The following is an 8,310-nucleotide window of genomic DNA, read 5'->3' as shown; positions in this document are numbered from 1 at the left end:
TCCCCATCAGATGCAAATTTGTTCCGACGAGCCGGCTTCTAAAGTACTGGGGAAAATTTCCCTGATTTTCTTTTCCTGGTAAACATACATTGATAGGAGTAGCAAGGGAGGGATGAGCAACCAGAACTAATAAGGAGGACAGTGACTGGTGGGCACTGCTTCTGTATTGACTGGCCAATTTGTTTATTTTTTTGTACATTTCCATGTTTAGTCACAGAATTCCCAACCCCAAGTTGGTTTCCAAAGGGAATGAGGGCAGTGTCCTTTAACTCTCATTAAAATCTCTTTCATGCAACGGAGTGTGCAGCACTGGAATTTTGCCTGGGGAGGTAGTGGTGTCTTCCCATCTGGAAGTTTTAGGAACAAGTTTGATAGACATCTGGTGAACATTTTGGGTCTGTGTGTGTTCTTACACCATGAGGGCTGAAATAGAAAATCCTTTTTTGTTGTCTTTTTCTTTAACTCTGTGCATTAGATTTGTGACACCTAAACAGCAGTACTGCAACTCACTGTGAGCCACTGGCAGTAATCCTCTCTTCTCTGCAGGATGGCTTTCGCACCTTCTGCCTTCCTTCTCCACTGATCTCCCATAGCTCATAGACATGAAAAGAGGAAATGCTGCATTTCCAGGAACCCAGAGCTTTATGTACTCAAGTTCCCACAGCCGCTGTCCCCATTAATCACTTTGGCTATATCTACATGCCCTGCTCTCTTGGCAGGCTGCAGTTCAGCGCTGTAGGTCATCTTTTAGAGCACTTTTGATTCCTTTGGGAGGCATACAACACACTGAGTCCTTGCCCCAGGAACTGACTGAGCAGAATAGCTCTCTTCAGAGAAAGAAGAAAAATCTCTTCTTTTCCAAACCACTCTGGGAACACTCAGAAATCTCCTTTCTCAAAACATCTCCAGTATGAGCCTAAAAGCAACATCATTTCACTCAAGTGGCAGCTCCCCATGCCCTGGGGGTACACTGAGCACAGCTGGTTTGCACCTGATTTTCACAATGTAACAGCAACTTCTGGAGTTGCCTCACCTTGACAGCTCAGTTGTTCTTAGCTGGAGTGCCCTCCAGCTATGACGAGAAACGCACGCAAGTCAGACCTGTTCAGGCCTGATCTCCTGGCTTCTGCCAGTTCTCCTGCAGCAGGTGATGGAGACTTTGTGTCCTCCTGGCACCCACCAAACTGGGGCTCTGGCTCCCACCCAGTTCATCCACCCAGGCTCTCAGCACCAGCCCCACAGGCATTACCTGCACGCTCCCAGCCCTGTGGAAGGCTCTTTACACGGAATAGCCAGATTATGAATTATCAGATAACAAATGCTTCAGAAAAACATCTTGTCCTGAATAACCTTGCTAAATTAGAGACCAATATTCACTTCAGTCTCTCTAACCTGCACATATTGACGTATGATTGAGACCAACCTAAAGGACAGAGTACTTTGTTTGAGCATGCTCAGAGGAATAAAGTCCTTGTTAATAGTCATAAACAACTGGCTGTCTAGGCCTAAGTCCTTCCAAAACTGAAGGTCTCTGCAGCTTGCTACCTTTGAGGAAGGTTTGAGGCACAGGCCTAGGGCTCATTTCCTCCTGCAATTGTTTGGTCCCATATTTTCCTCTGCACGTGGATGCAAAATACTGAATCTTTAATTTGAAAGGTACTGCATACACTGAAAGTGTGAATTTGTGACCTCTACTATAACAACTGAAGGGCTGGAATGGGTCCCCAGAAGCCACCTACTCTATCTCACTTCACTCATACAAAATCAACTCTACCATGTCCTTCCTGACTGCTGCTTGGACAACCACAGGATAAAACTTCCCAGGATGACAACTCCACACCCTTCTCAGGAAAGCAGCTCACAGTTATCCTTACTGTTAAGGCTTTTCTGACGTCTAATCTAAAGCTTTTTGCTGTAGTATAGTTCTTTCACATTTTACAGCATGTGAGAATTTAGCAGGGTATCAAGTAGAACAGAAGAGTTGCAAAAAAATAAACCAGGATAGTACAAACCTAATAGTTCCTAATATTTCCTCTGCATGATGGATTATGTTTACTTGAAAAATATAATGGCAGGCTTTTTTTGAAAAGCATTCAGACAACTTGATGCAATATTAAGTTTGACCTACATACAGAAGACCTCAAGTAAAATACAGTGCCTATTAATTTATATTCACATAACTAATACATATTCTTTAAATATTAATGATATATTTCAGCATTGCTAATGCAAGTAAGTGCATGACAGTAGTGGCTCAAAAAGTTGTTTGAGAACAAGTGTCTAAGCTGACATTATTGAGATGACTGGTGTGTCTCACAGCCCGCTACTGAGCCATAGTCTTATGGTGATTCCTGTGCCATGTGGCCCTAAACTTTACCCCTCCAGTTTTGCTCCAGGTGTAGCAGGCAGGCTGCTTCTTATCCCAGCAAACCTTGAACACCAGCAATGCAAGAAGGGCTTCATCCCTGCTGTATCCCATGTTGTTCATGTTTATCCTTCACCTAGAAGGGGTGCTCAAGCACCTGCATTGTAGCTGCAAACAAAGCTAGGCATGCTGGTATTCTAGCACAGTAGGTGATCTGCCTCTCGGCAGATGGCAAACCTAGGGCTAAGGGGCTCTCTTCCAGAAATGTAGTTCAGGAAAATGCCTGTCTCAGGATGACTCCACATTTCTCCTACTCTTGCTGTAGGAAACATGCTCAGACAGAGCTGGAGACAGCATAAGTACTACTGGGTTGAATGTAGAATGTGACAGCTCCTGAAGTCGACAGTGTCTGCTCAGCTGGCTGGGAGGATGCTTTGCTGAGAGCTGAGCCAGTCAGCCCACCTGCCTTACCTGAACAAGACAGACACTTCTTGTGCACCCGCTCCTCTACAGGCTGACTTGCCACCCTCCCCACTGTGGGAATCACTACCTGGAGACCACCACGATGTGAGCAGGAGATCAAGCAGGCAGGGACAGTCAGGGCTGGTGGTGCCCCTAGGCCAGGGTTCTGGCTACAGACCAGGCAACTAAGGTAACAGGAGCTTATTTCCCTGTCTTGCACTCATGCCATAACCAAGTCGTCCCTCTCCTCTGCACAGCTCAGTTCTTTTATAATAAACATCATCTGTCCAGAAGAAGCCCTTTCAATTTCATATCTTTTACATCCCTTCCTGCTCTCCCCAGACCAAGCTGGCATCTATTCCCATGGGGAGGAGTCCAAGGTCAGTCATTTACGTAGAGAAGAATCTGCAAAAGTAGTTTATAACAGTGGAGAAACCAAAAGTTCAAGACACTTGACTGCCTTTTATCTTTGCACATGCAGATGCATAATAGGACCAATAGGGCCTTTTTCCCTGATATTTTCCATGCTTACATCCACTGTGATTTTTCTTGCATGGTGCAGGGCTGGGAGCTGGACTGGCACAGGTATTACTGGCACAATCACCTCTTCAGCCCTTGGGAAGAACTTACACATTTGCAGAGACATTTCACCAAGCAAAGAGATAATAATCTGCTATGACATTTATTGGTACATGTTTTATTGGGTTTAAAGTAAACGTCAAAACTGTACGTAAGAACACAGCAAGCTACAATGCTGGACAATATCTTACGTGCCCATGGTATGGAAGGCATACATTTGCCTTGTTTCCTCCATATTTCTCTGGTATTATGCTGAATTTTATTTTTCTGTCCTAAACTGGGCTTCCCTTTGAGGGGAATCTTGTTCCTTCTCATCTAAGGGGGACTTCTCCCACCCAAACCTCTCCTTTCCACCTGATGATGTGGCAGTGACCAGCTGCACATTTTGTGACAGGTCACTTGGTGGTAACTGAAATTCAATAGCATAAAGTAAGTACAAAACAAACGTGGCAACTGCATACATTGAATTTAAATGAACTGTCAGCAGTCAGCTTGGAACACAGGTAGGAGCTAACTTGGTCCAGTGCAATGAAGAGAATATGTTGTTTGTCCGGTTGTAACTTTAAGCCTAAAATTATCTCAGACATCCTCTGCTCCTGCTCTGCAACAAACCTGAAACTCAGTTCATGTTGTTGGCAACTGTGCTTTCTAGAAAGAAAAAAAAAGAAAAAAGAAAAAAAAGCTTATTATTTTCTTTCCTGTAAAGGATGTGTTTTTAGGAAATCACAACAACTGAAACTGTTCCACTTCTTAAAAGCACTTGTGTGCTTTTGGATAAAGTCCCATTTAATAGCAGTTTTATTTTCCTTGGAAACAACTTGACGTTAAATTCCTACAGGCAGAAGCTACTGGCCTTTGTATTAGGACATGATGGCCAAGCCATGCTGTAATGAACTATTTTTATTCTCCTCCCTTTTCTGACATGAGGTCATGCCACGTTCTTCCCTGTTGAGTTAGCAAAGAGCTTCCCAGCACTAAGATCCTCTGTGCAACTGTTGCCCAGGTTCTCTTCCAGCCTCTTCCCTGCTTCTGGAATTTCAGACTATCAGGTTATGCAGATTTACCTCTTAAGACATTATGCTTTTTTTTTCTGGAGGAGACTGAAACAATACAATCTTTAGCTCTGCTGCTTCTTGGCTATAGATACAAGGAGGAGGTATTTGTGTAAGAAAAGATCTGAATTGGCTGCTTAGGGTGAGAGGAAGGAGAGATCTGTCTACCTAAAGGTAGAACATTGCAGAAGATGTCCTTTTGGACAATTACAGCAAATATCCTTTTCCTCTTACCCTGCAATCATGCCTCCATGTGTAGGAAGAAACCCAGTGACAGAGCACTAAGGCAATGCTGAAGAAAGCATGAGCTCTACAGTGTGGCCCCTTAATTATGTGCCAAACTTGCATATTTGGGGACTTGCAAATGCTTTTTTTAAGGTTTAGCCCTACATTTGCAAATTAAATGCATGCTTAGGTAGCCTGTGAGAGTCCTTGATGTTCAAAGGCATTCTGCAAGTGCAATTCCTATGCTGCACCTGGACTTCACATTAACAGAGCAAAACAAGCCCACTTGATCTAGAGAGCTAGAAACGGTTTTAGCTGTCCATGTTGGAAATCCGTCCAGAAAGCATATTGGCTTTAATCACCCTTTACACAGCGTAATTATTTGTGTTTGAAAAATGTCATTTCTTTCAATGACCTTATCTACTGCTAGAAAGAAGGGAGGAAATTGGGTTACTACTGAAGCAGCATCCAGGCTTTCATTCACAGTCAAGGATATTTGGTATTGTTATGATAATATGCTTGGCAAATAGAGCATGTAGCTGGATTGGGAAACTATTTAAAATTCAACAGCTCGGCTGTGTGGCTTGTTCAATGAATTGTTCCTCACACCAAGCAAAGACTGGATTTTTTTCATCCACTTTTAGCAGACCTACTTTTAGTGATCAGAATAGTGATTTATCTATGTGCATCTTAAGCAAGAAGTCTAGGGTAAGCTATGGCTAGAGCTCCTTTAGAAAGCTTTGCTAGCCAAACCACATCATTAAAAACCCTCATAAAGATATAGATATAGGAGTAAATAATGTACATAGAAGTGCAGATTATGCTGGGCAGGGCATGGGCAGTATCTGCATTAACATGAACTATACCGTAACTAAATCTACTCTGGGATGTTTTTGTCAGTTTCACCGGATCAGAGCAACTAAGGTGGAAACTGTCTAACAGTTCAGTTATATACTAAACAGGAGGAATTAATTTTGTGGACTGAGAATCCTTCAGAAGAGAATTTTACTTCATGCAAATAAAGGCTTTTTATTTTCTTGTTCTTGCTGTGACAGTGGCATAAGGTCATGGGGAAGACAAGGCTTATAGATGGAGTTAACATTTTGTGTTAGATCAACTAGTATAATTGGAAAAATTAAATGTATTTTTGTGCACACAAGCTCTTCTTTCTGCCTAAAAGCTCATCAAGTTTTTCCAGCCATGCCAGCTGGGCTGATAAACGTGATAGGCTGAGTTAATAAAGGGTGATAGTATAAAAGGGTGATAAAGGGTGATAGTAGATCAAGCCAAGGGTGAGACAGAGCAGGCTGGTTCATACACACTATAAGAGTGTATTATTTACTTTTAAGCCTATATGTCTTGTATAGGTCTACTCAGAATACTAAAATCTGATCTGATCTGATCTAACTAATTCCATTTTACAAGAAATATACAGAAACCAACACTGTTGATATAATCTTGGAATTACACATCAACTAGAACTATTTCAATGCTGCTTTAAATTCTTTTTTTTTTTTAATTATTCATTTTCTAAGAAAAATAGAATTTGTAACAGATCATTACTTTGTCCCTAATGGAAGTGATCTCATGCACAGAACACCAAACTGCTTACTGGATTTAATCCAAACTTTTCTAAACAAGAACATCTGGTTGAAAGAGGGTAATGCTAGAAAATTTCTTTTTAAGAACAAAACAGTCTTTTGAACAATATTGTGGTTTATGTACAATATCTGCTGTAAAGAAATCAGTACAATAATGGCTTTGGGTTTTTTAACTACATTAAAATCCACCAGGAACTTTCTAGAATCTTTATAAAAAGTATTTGCATATTTCATATTTAGAACCATGATAAACCAAAAAACTTGATTCACAGGCAAGGGTGAGACTGGCAACACAACAACTCAACTGAATAATAAAATTAGTTCCTGATGCTCTAGTATCCTTACCCCTACCTTGGAAAAAAGGGTTATGAGGAAGGTATAAAATCCTTAATATAACACTGACCTGTCAAATATTTCTGTTTTCTATAAAGAAGTAAAACTACAGAGTTATGCAGCCTGCGACTTCTAAACCAGGATATAACAGAGAAATATGCAGGCTATTATAATACATTGCGCTGTCACTAATGGAAAAATTGAATGGAAAAAATTATAGTCAGAAAAAGAATTAAATCTATCTAGTTATTTACTGAATTTTGTAAAATGATGCTAAAAACAGCCTGGGTAAGCAAATCACCCTTTGTCAAATTCTTCTGAATTTCCAAGTAATTTCATCTCTCCATTTCATATGATTTTCATATGAGAAAAAAAAAACCAACAATATCTACACACTTTGTCTTTGCTATTTAGATGCAGTCTCATAGCAAAAATAGCAGAAAAAAGGAACATAGAAACAAATGAAAGATCTAGTTGAAGTTTTATCAATTTCTAATATACACATGTAAGATTATTAAGCACAGCACATGTGAAACCATAGATAATAGTGATTAAGATGAAATAGGGGTAATATTTTTAGGGGAGTGGTATGGACAGTTACTTTTGTAATGTCCTCATGCATTGAGTTTGAAAGCTTTGTAAGTGAAGTTATTGAGAAGTTTTAGCCTTGCATCTTTATGAGACAATGAACTCAAGACACTTGCAAACTTCATGTTGGACTACTGTTACTCTTCTAATAATATGAGTGATATAAGTACAGTGTTATTCAATCAAATAAGATAATCAGAGTCTACTGGGTATTTCTTCTAATGAATATCACATATAAATTTGCATATGAAGTGAATACTTTTAACAACAAAAACTGCAAGCTTGGTTGTTCAGTTAGAAAACGAACTGTTGCAGTAATGTTCTCTTTGGTATATACCATCTGCTTAGTTCTTGGCAAGATAATGAGCATGGTAACAACTTTTAGAGTTTTCTTTTGTTATAAAACATTAATACCTGTTCTATGCCATTATTCTTTTTCTACTGTACAATGTGCATTTACTGTGATAAATCTAATAATTTCTACACACATTTTTAGGGAGTAACTATGCAGTTGCTCTTTTTCATCTGTACAGAATATTCAGTGTGGGAAATAACTGCAGTATTTGCTCAAAAGCATTTCAGCTCCACTGAACCAGCAAAAGTAGCAAGTGATGACATGGAATAAAAGACAACAACTTTTTAACAGATAATATTACACAGCCAAACTGGCTTTAGGACTGGGATGATACAGCACTCTTCTTGCCATACATGTTGTTGCAAGCAATAAAGGTTTTCTCATTGGAATTTGCAAAACAGATGCTGAAGAGGAAAAACAAGAGTCAGGCTGGCCTTTGATATCTTTGTTGACTCTGCAGGGAAACAAATGAAGCATGCATCTTTAGAAAAAGTAAATTAATGTGGCTGAACCACAGACAGCAAAATTCATTGCTCAAACAGTTTGAAGTCCTTAAAAATGATTTCTATCTATTCTCTGCTCTCCGAGCAGAAGAATGATGAAAGTCCTGTGCAATGCATATTTGAATCTAGTCCAAGGTGCTTGTTGTTTAAACATGGTGAAAATTTTTCCTGGGGTTATGAAAGCAGATGATTTTCTAGGTGTATTGGCATTTCTAGACAGCTTGTCAGTCTTTTTCTTAAATACGAT

This window comes from Lathamus discolor, chromosome 5 (assembly GCF_037157495.1).
Source record: "Lathamus discolor isolate bLatDis1 chromosome 5, bLatDis1.hap1, whole genome shotgun sequence".
NCBI lineage: Eukaryota > Metazoa > Chordata > Aves > Psittaciformes > Psittacidae > Lathamus > Lathamus discolor.
The sequence above is the reverse complement of the archived record's forward strand: the minus strand, read 5'-3'. Positions refer to the sequence as shown.